This window comes from Scylla paramamosain, chromosome 9 (genome assembly GCF_035594125.1).
Source record: "Scylla paramamosain isolate STU-SP2022 chromosome 9, ASM3559412v1, whole genome shotgun sequence".
Taxonomy (NCBI): Eukaryota; Metazoa; Arthropoda; class Malacostraca; order Decapoda; family Portunidae; genus Scylla; species Scylla paramamosain.
In genome coordinates, this window is record NC_087159.1 from 8,033,797 (window position 1) to 8,050,000 (window position 16,204).

Consider the following 16,204-nt stretch of genomic DNA (forward strand, 5'->3'; position numbering starts at 1 on the left):
GTGGTGGTGACATGAACAAGAACTGGGTTGTGCTGGCGTGGCAGGTCGAGCAGCGATGGATGTGGCGGTGATGAGTATGAGACTGCTGATGCATGTGTTTAAGAAAATATTTCAGAAACACCTGTAATATTCCGGGGACGCCCTAATAGCGGTGCATTGTGGGCTCCGAGACAAGCAAGGCAGAGGCAGGGAGGGAGGCGGTCAGCAGCTCAAGCACAGCCCACCGCCGCCACTACCACCACCACCACACACGCTGCATTCCGTGTCCCTAAGCCTTAAGCTCACCGTTTTGGCCACCATTCGCTTTACTTAAGAGCGAAGAGGTTCAGTAAATATACACACTTATGAATTATACACCAGATAGCAAAAAATGGTGTTGCTTATGGTGGTCCGGCAACTCCCTGGCCAAGCGGCGTCCCCGGGTTGGCCGGCGAGAGATTCACAAGATCTTTCACTACACACCACGAATATAAGTCCATATACACTCAATGATTACTCACCGTACCTAGTGGGAGGTGCAGAACCGCCTGTGGGTAAGGCCTTGATAGTCCTCCTTAGCTATGGACACACACAAAAAAGTAAAAAGCACAGACTCCGACATGCGCGCATCATACAACAAACCCGCCTGTTTCTGTCTGGAAGAAGTCTGTCTGGAGTCACATTGCTTCGGTTCACTGTTTCGAAGACGTTCGGGACTTCAAGAATACGCACAGACAGCAATACATATATTTGTAGACCAGAAGAAGGACTCATAGATAAGAAGAAATACGCGTTTACACTTCCTGCAAGAAAACCAAGAAAATATGCAGATACTGTAAAATATTTGTGAAAATTAACATGCAAAGCGAGATAAGAAACGAAATCTATAAAATTATGAAAAGATACAATCAACAGAACACACACACACACACACACATCCATCACGCCGCCTCCACCGCCGCAGGAACTCATTCTACCCACCAAGGAACTCATCACAAACAATAGCCAGTCAGGTAATGCCATCCTGCACCCGTTCATGAGTGAGAGAAATTTCCATGCACTACCTAACGCTGCTCTTAATTGACTCTGATTAGAAGCCATAAATTTGAGCGATTTACTTCCTTCTCGAGGGAATCCATCTCTAAACCAACCTAAAGGAGAACAGGAGTATAGGTGGGGAGTACAGGGGAAGTACAGAAGGAGGGGGAATGTTGGGGAGGGAGAGATATGAGAGGAAGAAAAGTTGGAGGATGAAGTAGAAGGGCAAGGAGTGGAGTAGCGGAGGGAGCAGCGTGAGAGTAAAGAGCTATAATGAACAGGTGAGCTTATTAGTGGGGCCAGATAGTATAGTGTAGCACTGGATTAATAGTGAAGGATTAATAACAAGTGGATATCTAGCTTGCAGTGCGTCTCTCTCTCTCTCTCTCTCTCTCTCTCTCTCTCTCTCTCTCTCTCTCTCTCTCTCTCTCTCTCTCTCTGACGTTCTTTTCACATTACGTGTCTTCCTGTTTTTTTTTTCTTTTCCTTTTTTCCTGGAGCTTATAATTCTAAATTTTCTTACTGGAGCGTGCAAAGTCGTAATGTCCAAGCAGGAAGACGGAGATCCATCACAAATTTACACATGCGCGCGCACGGACGGACAGACAGATGGACGCAGACACGTACACACACACACACACACACACACACACACACACACACAGACATGCATATACATACCTACACATACACATAGACAGTTACGCACGTGCTGTTGCTAATATAAAAAAAAAAGTTACTGCGATGATAATAATGAAGACAAATAAGACGAAAATGATACACGGGCATGAGAAATATGACAGCACAGCGTTTATCTTGAGGCGTGTGGGAAGCTATGACCCTAATAATATATATTTAGGAAGGGGAGGCAGTGAGGGAAAGAGAGAGGGGCGATGCTTGATGATGAGTGATAATGAGGGATAATGGCCGGAAAGAGTGAAGAAGTTAGCAAGAACGAAGAAATTTAAATAAGAGCGAGGGAAAGCGAGGGATCTTGGCTACACTTTACAAGAAAATAGGAAGAAATATAAGAAGGAAGAAACGAGTAAGAGTGGATTTGAAGTATGATATGAACTAAATGAACGGAAAAGCTAAAGGATGGAAACGAGAGAGAGAGAAAGAGAGAGAAAAAGGGTGAGAGACAAAAGAGGAAAGGGGCCAGGAATGGAGTTGATATTAAGGAGATGGAAGGAAAAGACAGATAATGAGAAGGAAAGAGGTACAAGGGTGGATGAGATTATTAACTGTGGCATAGGAACGAAAGGAAATGGGACAAGAAGTTAAACGAGGATTAGTGAGTGACCTGTTACTTCATAGAAAACGTACGAAAATGAGTGACTACCGTAATTATTGTTATGGGAGAGGACGGATTATTCTCATTGTCATCTACTCATCCGATAAAAGTTAACTCTCTCTCTCTCTCTCTCTCTCTCTCTCTCTCTCTCTCTCTCTCTCTCTCTCTCTCTCTCTCTCTCCCCGAATGTATTTGTATTTTTTTCCATCGTGTGTGTGTGTGTGTGTGTGTGTGTGTGTGTGTGTGTGTGTGTGTCAACTTGATGGATGACACATTTTTTCTCACTATGATTTAAATATATGATAAACACTCTAATTATTGGCTATACACTCTGAACATTTTACTGTGTGCATTGTCTTACCAATCTATCAACAACTACATTTGTGCGCACATTCAGTTTCTTTTCTTCAGTCACCTCATATTTTTACACACGATAAAGGCTCCAATTAGTGATTTTACATCCTCGCTTCTTACTTTCTTGCTCGCTTTTGTCTTATTCATTTATCCTTATTAATACATCAACTAATTTGCTCATCATTTGTACACGGATATATTTTCCTCCCTTAATTTACTTTCTTTGTCGTATATGAAGAATGATTACCAAGCAACACTTATCTTAATGTAGAAGAAAAAAATGAATAAATAAAGGTATCATTTCCTCATTAATTCTTTTCTCTTTCTCGATCAGTTCTTCGTCTTAGGTATTATTCTTCACCTTCTTAACCATTTTCGTCTCAAATTTCTCTTTATCTTTCTTTTTTCGCACATCAAATCATTCTATTAACTATTTATCTCCTCTCCTCACCTCCCATCCTCGGCTCCCTCCTCCTCCTCTTCTTCCTCTCCCTCCTACTCCCTCTCCTCCTCCGCCAGACGCACACTAAGCCATAAACCGACACCACTGCGAGGCAAAGGACATAAAACAGTATAAGCGTCAGCAGAGCGCGATACATATAGTGTCCTGGCAGGGTGAGGAGAGCGGCCGGCGATACCCTTCACTTGGGCGCCGATCCCTCGCTAATGCTGCCGGGCCAAGGACATTAAGAGCGTGGGAAATAATTTATGGACAGTTTGGTTTTCGTTGGCTTATCTTGTACCCGCTCCCTCTCTCTCTCTCTCTCTCTAGTTATTTTTATTATTGGTATACAAGAGGAATAATGGTAACAACTGTCATAATAGCAAGGGTAAATACAGTTCAGATCTTGATTTTCCCTCTCTGCAACATATTCACTCGTGGCCTGTTAGCTCAGTTGGTTAGAGCGCCGTGCTAATAACGCGGATGTCGTGGGTTCGATCCCCATACGGGCCATAAGTAAGGTGTAAGTTTTTTCTTTAATAATTATGCCTATCAGTTTAATTCTTTTAAGCAATTTTAATTTATGGTTCTTCTATCTTTTCATTTATAGGTTTTTTTTTTGTTATTGTGTATATATATATATATATATTTTTTTATTCTCGTCATTTGTTCCCTACTGCTCTCCTCACATTTTTTTCTACTTTTCCTCCTCCTCCTCCTCCTCCTCCTCCTCCTCCTCCTCCTCCTCCTCTTCATCATCATCATCATCATCAGCAGCAGCATCACCATCCTTTCTTATTTTCTTCCTCCTCCTCCTCCTGTCTTCTTCAAAGTCTCCCGAAGAAGGGTTTATGGAGCAAGATAATTGAGATTTTACACCTGGCTAACGAGGCATCCCTCAGGTAAATAAAGAAACGGGTAACGACACCTGGCAGGATTCCCCCCCCCTCTCTCTCTCTCTCTCTCTCTCTCTCTCTAGTTGATGTCGCAGGTATGAAGCATTTACCTGTCCTCACTTAATCCTCTCAACACGAGATAATGTCGCAGTGAAGGTAGAAATAAATATTAGGATTCAAGAGCAGTAAAAAAATTGGTGAATCGACTCCTATCCTACACAACGTGGGATTACAAGAGGCTGGGAGTGTTTAGTGAGTGGGAGTGTCACACAAGGAACGTAGCTGGTAAGTAGGAGGAAGTTTATTAAGATTATGAGAATGCACGAGTTTCTTTATTATAGGAAAACTGGATGAAAGGGTAAAGTGGGATGTATGAAAGCGACGAATTTGTGGATGAGGAAGAGTAAGGCTGTGGTGGTGGTGGTGGTGGATAAAAAGAGTTAGGAAGGAAAAGACGATAATGATAATGATAATGGTGAAGGAAAAACATGCTAACGAACCCAAAAGACTAAAAAAAGAAGGAAGTTAATGAAGAATGAATACGAAAGAAAACGAGTGAAGAGAAATCAAGAAGAGAGACAGAGAGAGAAAGAGATGAGTGGAGGAAGAAATCGAGGAAAATGAGAACAATGATACGGATAAGAAGGTTAAAAATGCCATAAAGTCAGGGAGATCTTGATACAGATGGTGAAGGCTACTGGAGTGGACACCGGTGCTCTCTCTCTGTCAGGCGCTTTGTGGGTGCTGGGAGAGAAAAAGAGAGAGAAAGTGAGAATGTGACAGTGATGAGAGGGAACGGGAAATGTGACGGGAGGAAGAAGGAGAAGGAAGAAGACAGGGAGGGCAAGGAGAGAGAGAGAGAGAGAGAGAGAGAGAGAGAGAGAGAGAGAGAGAGAGAGAGAGAGAGAGAGAGAGAGAGAGAGAGAGAGAGAGAGAGAGAGAGAGAGAGAGAGAGAGAGAGAGGGGGGGGGGGTAAGGAATAGTGAAAAATGCAAGGTTGACTAAAAACAAGGAGGTGGAGTTCGACTGTGGGAGGAATGGGTAAAAAAATAAATTGCTGGCGGAGGAACATAAGATTTTTAAACCCTCGCTGTCCACAGTAACAAAGGATCTGATCTTCACATCTTCCTCCTCCTCCTCCTCCTCCTCCTCCTCCTCTATAGATAACTTCAAGCTCTGTGAAGGGAGACAACATCCAAGGACCCTGCAGACACGCTGACCATACAAAACTTTTATCACACAGTCCCTTCTTGCTTCATTCTCTCCATACGCACCCTTCCTTCCACGCCACGCAGAGAAGAAGGATGGGAGAGGAGAATGAGGCAGAGAAAGGCGAAGACTGGGAGGACTGGGAGATATAAACATAAGCCCATCAGGTACACCAAGACCGTCCGTCACGCGAAGAGAGGCGAGGGCGCGGCGGTGATGACGAGCAGAAATCCCTCTCAGTGCCGCTGTCTGAGGGGGTCAAGCCGAGTCACTCATTAAGGGAGCGGATAAAGTGCGAGGCTGGCATTACCTCGCAGGGCAAACACGCTAGTTGGGTCACACAGGCAGGGGTGAGGTGGCGGAGAAGTGAGACAGGGAGTGAGTTACAGTGAAAAGGGTGAATGAGGGGAAGGAAGGGAAAGAAAGGTGAAAAGTTTGCTAGTGAGTGAGAGTTTCAGAGTTTGTGAGAGAGAGAGAGAGAGAGAGAGAGAGAGAGAGAGAGAGAGAGAGAGAGAGAGAGAGAGAGAGAGAGAGAGAGAGAGAGAGAGAGAGAGAGAGAGAGAGAGAGAGAGAGAGAGAGAGAGAGAGAGAGAGAGAGAGAGAGAGAGAGAGAGAGACTTAAATACGCAAAAGAAAGTGATCCAAAAGTTTTAAAAATAGTTAAAAAATAAGAACCTATAATGCTAAAAGAGAGAGAGAGAGAGAGAGAGAGAGAGAGAGAGAGAGAGAGAGAGAGAGAGAGAGAGAGAGAGAGAGAGAGAGAGAGAGAGAGAGAGAGAGAGAGAGAGAGAGAGAGACGTCTTGAATATATTGAAACTGATGTGACTTAAGTTGGAAAATAAGGGTCTAATTAAGCAAGGGATGAGGGAAAGGCGTCCTTGCAGCCCCCGGTAATAAGGGTGACGGGGCTACCGGGCGCTAATTATAGGTAATCATAGTTGCAGGGAGATAATTGCTCGCGTTATTAACTTGTTGTGATACCTTAAGAGTTGTGGTTGAGGTGTGTGCGTGTGTGTGTGTGTGTGTGTGTGTGTGTGTGTGTGTGTGTGTGTGTGTGTGTGTGTGTGTGTGTGTGTGTGTGTGTGTGTGTGTGTGTGTGTGTGTGTGTGTGTGTGTGTGTGTGTGTGTGTGTGTGAATCCCGGTCTCATAGGAAAAGTGTATAAAAACTATATAAAACAAAACACACAATACATTTTCTATAATGATGCATCGAAATAAAAGAAATAAAATCGCAAGGAATAATTACCTAAGAAATATTAAGGAAAACAAAGAAAAAACATGGAAAACCACAACAATTGCAACGAGAAAGAGGTTGGCCCAGTGTTATGTAACGCAATGGTGACTGGAAATGTCTCTCTTAAGGCGCACGTTCATAATAGGAGTGAAAGAAAGCTATACACAACAAAAGCTGCATTATGTGATTCCAATGAAAATGAAAGAAAAAAGAAGAAAAAGACGAATAAGCGAGAATACAATTACAAGAAATGTGGAAAATGAAGGACAAAGCAAATAATGAATAAAATAGACAATGAGAGAGAGAGAGAGAGAGAGAGAGAGAGAGAGAGAGAGAGAGAGAGAGAGAGAGAGAGAGAGAGAGAGAGAGAGAGAGAGAGAGAGAGAGACTAGGCTCCTTTCCCTCCCAACCCTCAGGCCTCCCTTGCTCACTGTATGCAAATCAGCTTGCTATTATGCAAAACCAATGTGTGGGGCTGCAAATTTCCAAGGGCGGGAAGCTTCACGAAGAGAGCAATTGGCGGGAACTGGGAGGAGGAGGAGGAGGAGGAGGAGGAGGAGGAGGAGGAGGAGGAGGAGGAGAAGGAGGAGGAGAGATACATAGGGAGAACAGTTACCAAGAAACGTGTTGATTTATAAGGAAGGAAGGTGTCTGTTGAAATATTGAGGAAGAAGAGGATGAGAAGAAAGAGGAGAAGGAAGAGGAAGAGAGAGAGAAAAACAAATGTTGAAAGCGACTTGCAATGCATCTAAAATCAAAATGGAAAGGCATAACTATAATTATTTCTGCCCTTTGGGGGAGATAAACGTGAAGAATCAAGCAAAATAAGAAAAGAGAGAGAGAGAGAGAGAGAGAGAGAGAGAGAGAGAGAGAGAGAGAGAGAGAGAGACGCAGGAGACCAGGAGCCATCAAGATAAGAACATGAAAAGCAGCGAAGCCAATTTTTCAACGACTCCCAAATTGCTTCCTAAACTGCTAAGGGTTATCGTCTGCAATGTCTCTCTCTCTCTCTCTCTCTCTCTCTCTCTCTCTCTCTCTCTCTCTCTCTCTCTCTCTCTCTCTCTCTCTCTCTCTCTCTCTCTCTCTCTCAAGCACGACACACAAACTAAGAAATAATACCTTGAGTCACTTTAAGATAGGCTTTTATGCCCGTGTTTTATTTATCTCTCACGATTTTAAACAAGATTCAGTTTCAGATGTGAGAAGAAAGGGTCTTTGTCTAACGGGGAGGCGATCGGGAAGTATGGAGGAAGGGAAGCTGGGAAGGAGGGAGGGAAGGAGGGAGAAGAGAAGACAGAGGGAAGAGGGAGGAATAAGGACACGAGGAAGAGTAATGGGGAAGTGATGTTAGTGGTAAGGAGAAGACATATCGGAGAATAATGGGAATAGGGAAAACAAAGAGGAAGAGGAGGAGGAGGAGGAGGAGGAGGAGGAGGAGGAGGAGGAAAAAAAGGAAAATAAGGAACAGGTCAGGACTTACCTTGTGATGATGATAGCGTGAGCCAAACACCTGTTCTCTCTCTCTCTCTCTCTCTCTCTCTCTCTCTCTCTCTCTCTCTCTCTCTCTCTCTCTCTCTCTCTCTCTCTCTCTCATTAACCTCCAACAGGATAATTACATATACGTGCACATTTCTGAAAATTACAAAAAAAAAATATCCAGACACAGAAATCTTGACATAATGCAATAATCATGAGAGAGAGAGAGAGAGAGAGAGAGAGAGAGAGAGAGAGAGAGAGAGAGAGAGAGAGAGAGAGAGAGAGAGAGAGAGAGAGAGAGAGAGAGAGAGAGAGAGAGAGAGAGAGAGAGAGAGAGCAAGCACAAGGGATCGTGACTAGGGGGTTCGCCTCAATTTAACTTGGTCAAGGTCACAAGATTATTGGTAACTTCTCAGGAATATTTCGAGGACTTAAGAAGAAAAGGAAAGCATGAAAACGGAGACGTGAATGGAGGAGGAGGAGGAGGAGGAGGAGGAGGAGGAGGAGGAGGAGGAGGAAAATGTAGAGAGAGAAAGTCAATAAGGAGAAGGAGGTGAAGGTACAGACACACGAGAAAAAGCAAAGCAGGAGAAGACGCAGAAGAAAACAAGAAAAGCAGGAGAACCAGCAGGTGTGACAAGAAGATAAGCAGCAGAAGCAGAAGAGAGGTTAAAAAAAAATGTGCAAATGAGATACATAAACAGTAAGGAGTAGGAAAGAAAAAGTAGGCAGTATTTATAGAAGAACCAAGAAGAACTGTCCAATGTATAATCACTAATGGCATACACCTTCAGTACTGCCTCTTGTAATCAATATCCGAGTTAAGTAAGCGTGCAAAGGGGAAAACCAAGAAGAAAAAATAAACCATCAGAACACTAGCAAAAACAGACAAGCTGTTGGAAAAGTTGGAGGAGAAGGAGAAGGATGACAAATACAATGAGAAAGGCGAAAAGAACGAGGAAGAGAGGGAGGAGGAGAAGAAACACACGAGGAAGGAGGAGAAGCAAACAGCAGCAGACATTTTGGTTCTAATGGGGTTGTTTGTGGGGAACTATGCAACCTATTATACATGAAGAGGAGGAGGAGGAGGAGGAGGAGGAGGAAGAGGAGGAGGAGGAGGAGGAGGAGGAGTTCAAACACGTGTGCTAGAGTCATACTGGTCATCTGGGCGAGGTCAGGAGAGCGCCCGAGTAGAGTTGAACTTTCACTGACACAGGAGGAGGAGGAGGAGGAGGAGGAGGAGGAGGAGGAGGAGGAGGAGGAGGAGGAGGAGGAGGAGGAGGAGGAGGAGGAGGAGGAGAAGGAGGAGGAGGAGGAGGATGGAGGATGGAGGCCGTGGATGAGGCTGGATGGAGGAAAGGAAGGCTTGACACAAAGGGAAGGGAGAGCCACCAGAATGAAGAAAGGAAGAGGAAAGGAAAGATGAAGGGAGGAGACAGGAAGGGACAAAAAAAGAGTGGGCCACAACGCATGGTGACGAAGACGATAATAAAACAGAAGAATACGACCGAAAAATGAGAGGAAGGCGGAGGAGGAGAAGGAGGATCAAGAAGAAAAATAAGCAGAAATCGAAGACAAAAAAAGAAATCACAGAAGCAAAAGATGAAACAAGGAAACCAGTATAAGAAGCCAAAAGTAATACGAAAAAAAAGTTCGAGGAGGAGGAGGAGGAGGAGGAGGAGGAAGAGGAGGAACTGAGGAAGCATGTCATATCAACTTAAAATCCTCGTCACATCTTGGGCGTCCGTCAAAGCTGAAAATTCGACACGGTTTAAAGAAAAAGTAAAAATGAAAAAAAGAAGAAGAAGAAGAAGAAGAGAAAAAAAGTATATATAAAGAGATAATACGATCAAACAGATTACAAAAAGACCGGTTTTTTGTTATATCTCAATCTTCTTTATCCGCGTGTCTATTTTTACCCATTCCTTCGTATAAGACAATTACCTTTTACCAGTTTTATATCACAGTTGTATTTCCAAATTGCATTCTTTCATCTTGCTTAGTTCCTTCATATATTTTTTCCCCCTTCTCGCAGTTTTACCTAATTTATATTGCTGAGGCATTCATTTATTTTTTCCTTTAATTTTGTCTAGCCTTAGTTAATTTTATTTTCTCGTGGTATTATTTCCTCTTATTCACTGCTTAAAACCCTCCTTTAAATATCTCTATATATAAATCCTGTTCTCTTGGATACTTTCTTCTTAATTCCCTCACACAAAAACTCCCCAACACATCCTCTCTCTCTCTCTCTCTCTCTCTCTCTCTCTCTCTCTCTCTCTCTCTCTCTCTCTCTCTCTCTCTCTCTCTCTCTCTCATGCTAGGAAGCCCTAAATCTTTCCTGTAACCAGCTAATCGAACGAGACAATAAATATATCAAGTCTCTGCCCAAGCGGCCTAATTTCTTCACCACTGGCTGGCGTGTACCTCACCACCTGGCCACCTCCGATGTAGTGGAGGCGGGAGGCTCAGGTGGAGAATGAGAAGGAGCGGAGGGGCAGTAGGTGATCCTATGTGACGAGAGGGTTATGAGAAGAGGGAGAAGGGAAGGAAGGAGGGTTAATTAAGTGTGTTATGGATAAGAATCAGGTGAAGGGTATGGCGAAAGGAAGAAGAGAGTTGTGTTTTGTACTTCGTGGTGTTAAATATATGTTATGGTGAAAGATAGGAAAGAAAAACGGGGATGGGGGTGAATGAGAGAGAGAGAGAGAGAGAGAGAGAGAGAGAGAGAGAGAGAGAGAGAGAGAGAGAGAGAGAGAGAGAGAGAGAGAGAGAATTTCAGAAGTGCTTTAAAAAAAATATTCTTAGATCTATCTTTTATTTTTATTAATTTATTTTCTTACCATCTGCAACGCTTACGTAGAAGTGATTCATAAGTGCGGAAAATAGTTCTGGTATTGAGAAACTGATACAAGTGTGTGTGTGTGTGTGTGTGTGTGTGTGTGTGTGTGTGTGTGTGTGTGTGTGTGTGTGTGTGTGTGTGTGTGTGTGTGTGTGTGTGTGTGTGTGTGTGTGTCTGTGTGTCTGTTTGTTTGTTTGTGTGTGTGTAACTATTTAAACTTGGCGAATTTTGGGGTGGTAAGATCTAAAGTGCGTGTGAGTATGCGTGCGCCCTTTGTACGACACGTGTGGGTATGTGTGCACGCTTTTTAAGGTACATGTAAGTGCGTGTGTGCGTGTGTACCTGGCTGGCTTGCAGGGTTTTGTGCGTGGAAAGAGCAAACACAAAGGCTCAAGCCGCCATCACGTCGCCATTATACTGCAAATTGTTATTAAGGAAATACTGGGGCGGAACCAGGCCGCCTTTATGGTCTGTTAGGAGGTCATGGAGCGTGGGTGGTGGCGGAGGGGAGGAGGGGGAGGGGAGAGCGGGGGGGAGGGTGGGGGGAATAAGGAGGGGGATGGAAGGGGAATACCATGGATGGGGTAGTGGAGGAGACTATACATTTATCGAGCACATCAGTATTCGCTTTCCTTCCTCATACAGTGTTTGCCAAGTCCTTACTACACTTTTTTCTATATCCTTCACCTTACATATTCATTTATACTCGTTTTCTTTCAATTTACTACGCATGCCTTCAGTTTAAGGCGTTGTAAGTTATAGTTAGATTTACCGTTTCTTAAGTCTCCGCTCTTTCATGCTTGCTTTTTTCTTTGTCTTTTATTAGTTTACATTCCTGTAGTTCTTCGATTTATTGTCAGTGAGTTTGTGCAAGACCAGATCTGTGAAGCTGTTACAATGCTGACGACTTCCAAAATCTGTGCTGCTTCATCTTTTATTTTATTTATTTTTTTATTTTTTTGTCTTTTCCTAACCTTCCATATTCATTTATATCCTGCACTCGTTCAATTTAGTATAAGTGCATTTGTGTAAGACTGTGTAAGGATTGCGTGGAGGTGTAATACCTGTCTACACCCCTTAACACCCTCACCTCCCCCCCCCCAAGGTGCTCCTGACACAAAGCCCGCAGTGAAAGTGAAGGTTAATGCATTTTCACACCCTTTGGCTACATAATATAGATGGTGTCTTATATTAAACTTTCCATGCGTACGTGCCTGCATCATTATTTTCTCGTCCTTTCCCACGGGCATGTTATTCACACTGGGGTGAATTATGTTTTCATTTCATTACTCATCCTGTCAGGCATTAGACATTTTAGTACGCCATTTCTCACATTCATTCATCTCTCTCTCTCTCTCTCTCTCTCTCTCTCTCTCTCTCTCTCTCTCTCTCTCTCTCTCTCTCTCTCACCCCGCCAACCAGCCACGCCGCATCATCAAAGTTTCCATTTTTCTCTCGGCACCACAAACGATGCCACTCGACACCACTCCAGCCACTCTCACCTTTTTTTCCAGGATTTGCATGCAGGGCAGAACAGTTTTCTCCTTTTGACGCGCACCCCACAACACTCAACTCTCTCGTTCTCTCTCTTTACCCTTCTTTTTTTGCTTACACAGACACACACAAACACACACACACACACACACACACACACACACACACACACACACACACACACACACACACACACACACACACACACACACACACACTTGATAAAACACTTCAAAATTGTCCTTCTGAAATATAAGAAAGATAATATTGCTCTCTCTCTCTCTCTCTCTCTCTCTCTTCTCTCTCTCTCTCTCCTCTCTCTCTCTCTCTCTCTCTCTCTCCTCTCTCTCTCTCTCTCTCATATATGTGTGTGTGTAAGATATTTCAAGCAGGGATAAACAAGCAGGGCAAGGGAAACGGGAAGTGTGTGTGTGTGTGTGTGTGTGTGTGTGTGTGTGTGTGTGTGTGTGTGTGTGTGTGTGTGTGTGTGTGTGTGTGTGTGTGTGAAGTGAGGGTGAGCGAGTAAGTTAGGCCGCGGGGGAAGGGAATATACCAACAGTGAACGGAAAGCAGTGAAAACAGTGAGCCGAGAGTAAGACAAGGAAAGAAAACATACCCACACACACACACACACACACACACACACACACACACACACACACACACACACACACACACACATACAAACAATATTTACAATCAATTTATATATCTTCACTCATTTACTTTTATTATTATATCATTCATGCATACTATGTGGCTGTGTGTGTGTGTGTGTGTGTGTGTGTGTGTGTGTGTGTGTGTGTGTGTGTGTGTGTGTGTGAGTTGTGTGTGTGTGTTGCCAGACCATCAGGAGAAGGAAAGGAGGCTGATGGAGAGATTGAGGGAAGGATAGAAGGGTGGGGTAGGAAAGGGAGGAAAGGAAGGATAGAGGTCGGAAGGGAGGGAGGGAGGGAGGGAGGGAGGGAGGGAGGGAGGGAGTGGAAGGCGTCGGGCAGAAGGTGTTTGTAGTCAGTCCAAACAGGAGGTTGGCAGAGTGTCCACACGTGAATGTTTGCCTCATCTCTCTCTCTCTCTCTCTCTCTCTCTCTCTCTCTCTCTCTCTCTCTCTCTCTCTCTCTCTAGAATATGCACCAGTAACTCACTCTTTTTTCTTTAGTTTTCATTCTTCTAATTCTATCTTCCGTCCTTTCCATTGCATCACTTCCTCTTCTTTTTCTCCTCCTCATTCCCTCCTTTAATTCCTTACATTTTCATTTTAATCTATATCTCCTCCTAGCCCTTTCCCGCATTTCACTCTGTATACCACACGTTTTCCATTGGCTCACACTGCTTACTATCCATCTCAAGAGAGTCTACAAATTCTCAAGCAGCACAATTCCACACTCCATATTTTCTGTCTTCCTGAATGAATTTGTGAAAGAAAACGAGACAACAGAAAGGCTAAGTAAAGGTGAACTGCTGACGAAGGAAGTAGAGGAACACAGGAAAGTAATGGAGATGTGTGAGGAAGGATGCCAGAGGAGGAAAGAGGAATAGGGAGAAAGGTGTAAGGGGGGAAGGGGGAGAAGGGGGAAGGGGGGAAGGGTGAAGGGGGAAGGAGGAAGGAGAGTCATGAGGGGTTTGTCTTGATTGTCTTGTCAACAACTCGAGCAAGACGAGGAGTGTGAGGAAAATCACGGAGGGCTGAAGGAGAAGGGAGGAGGAGGAGAGCAAGAAAAAATAGTCCAAGTGTGAAGGAACAACAGGTACGGAGAGAGAGAGAGAGAGAGAGAGAGAGAGAGAGAGAGAGAGAGAGAGAGAGAGAGAGAGAGAGAGAGAGAGAGAGAGAGAAGGGGGGAATTGAATCAACACCTGGTAGTTTAAGATAAAAAAAAATGTGGGAGTCAACCCTCGAGGGATAAACAGAGGAAAAGAAAACGTAGTAAAAACATTGCGCCGTAAAAGTGAATTAGCATTAAGTATAGAAAATTGCACGAGGCCATTCATGCAAATGCATAAAAATCAGTATAATCATTTACTTGCGACTCCAGTATTTTTATCTGATGCAATAATCTCAAACGAGTCGGAATTTGGGTGGGGAATCAATGGAGCCCGAAGAAGAAGAGAAGCTCTCCCATTACATTCTCATCATCCTGCGTGGTTACCTAATTTACTTTTGACACCGACATGAATATTATGCTCGTTCCTAAACTAGGCCAGACAGAATGAAGAGCACTAACCCGGGTACTCTCTTACTTATTTCACAGTGATAACCACGGCGACACTGCTGCAGGCGAAAAAAAAAAGAAAAAAAAACTTAAACGACCGTTCCAAGTAGATAAAGGAAAAAAGGTAAAACGTTAACAGATGTTGGGATTATATTACTTAATAGCCGGGAGGAAGTGATTAAATATGCCATAAAGAGGCATGAGATAAGAGACAGAGATTAATGGGGGAGGGTGACAAGGAGGCAGACGCACACCTGTTAATTAGCAACGCGGCAGGTGAGGTCCGTTGCGATACGCTTCGTTAGACCAGGTGTGTGTTCGCTCTCTTGCCTCAGGGCGACGAGCAGAGGGTGAATGTGTGCTTGCAGGCTTGACTACTACTACTACTCCTACTACTATCTACTACTACTACTACGTACTACTACTAACTGCTGCTTTTTTTTATTACTTTCAATGTTTACCTGTTTATTCCTGCTTTCTTTCTTTATGTTTATCTGATCTCTCTCTCTCTCTCTCTCTCTCTCTCTCTCTCTCTCTCTCTCTAGTGAAGGATATTTTTTACTAGCAATTTTTAGTCTCGATTCATCGCACGTTCACTTATAAAAAAATGATACACAACAAAATCCATGCTTTATTTATAGCTTCTCTCTCTCCTCTCTCTCTCTCTCTCTCTCTCTCTCTCTCTCTCCCTCTCTCACTCTCTCTCCTCTCTCTCTCTCTCTCTCTCCTCTCTCTCTCTCTCTCCTCTCTCTCTCTCACATTCTGCCTTGCACTTCTCAACAGTAGTCATTAGTCTGATTTATTGTTCTACGCCTTACTATGCCTTCGAGAGAGAGAGAGAGAGAGAGAGAGAGAGAGAGAGAGAGAGAGAGAGAGAGAGAGAGAGAGAGAGACAGAGAGAGAGAGAGAGATGGAAGTTGAGGGTGTGTTTTGAACAGAAGCCAAAAACATACACCTATAAATAAACACACACACACACACACACACACACACACACACACACACACACACACACACACACACACACACACACACACACACACACACACACACGAACACACACACGAACACACACGTGCACACACAGACAGGACAGACAGTAGCACATCAAGCAGCGATTGGCATAAAGATAGCCATTGACAGAAGGACAGGAATAAATATTAGAGGCACGTTAGACTGCATGACTGATGCCAGCGGAGATTAGGAAGACAAGCGAAGGGACCAACAGAATATAGAGTAACAACAACGGTAATAAAAAGAAAAAAAAAATCTCTCACTCTGGTCTACCCCTCTCCCTCTCCCTCTCGCTCTCTCTTTCACACACACATAGAGATACGAGGAGGAAGGAACAGGGAGAAGACACAGAGGAAAATAAATGGACAGAAGAAAGGCAGGGAATGCAGGTGAGGAAGAAAAGGAGAGAATTTCAGAGAACAAAAGGTAATAGGAGCAGAGGGTCAAGAGGAGGAGGAGGAGGAGGAGGAGGAGGAGGAGGAGGAGGAAGGATCAAGTAAAAGCTATGGGTGAAGAAAGAGAAAAAAGTAAATGCGGAAGAAATAGAAATAAAAAAAAAAATCGAAGAAACCAGAACATTGGTGATGACAAAGAGCAGCGGAAAATTACACCAAAGAAATGAACGGGAGAGAGAGAGAGAGAGAGAGGAGAGAGAGAGAGAGAGAGAGAGAGGAGAGAGAGAGAGAGAGAGAGAGAGATGAGAGAGAGAGAGAGAAGAAGAGAG

At 43.8% G+C, this 16,204-nt stretch overlaps 1 non-coding gene across 1 annotated transcript; it reads left to right on the forward strand.

Annotated features, from left to right (window-relative positions):
* The first annotated feature begins 3,546 nt into the window (after positions 1–3,546).
* Trnai-aau (transfer RNA isoleucine (anticodon AAU)) lies at positions 3,547–3,620 on the forward strand. Its single transcript has one exon. It is a non-coding gene; the product is annotated as a tRNA-Ile (tRNA).
* Positions 3,621–16,204: the final 12,584 nt, after the last annotated feature.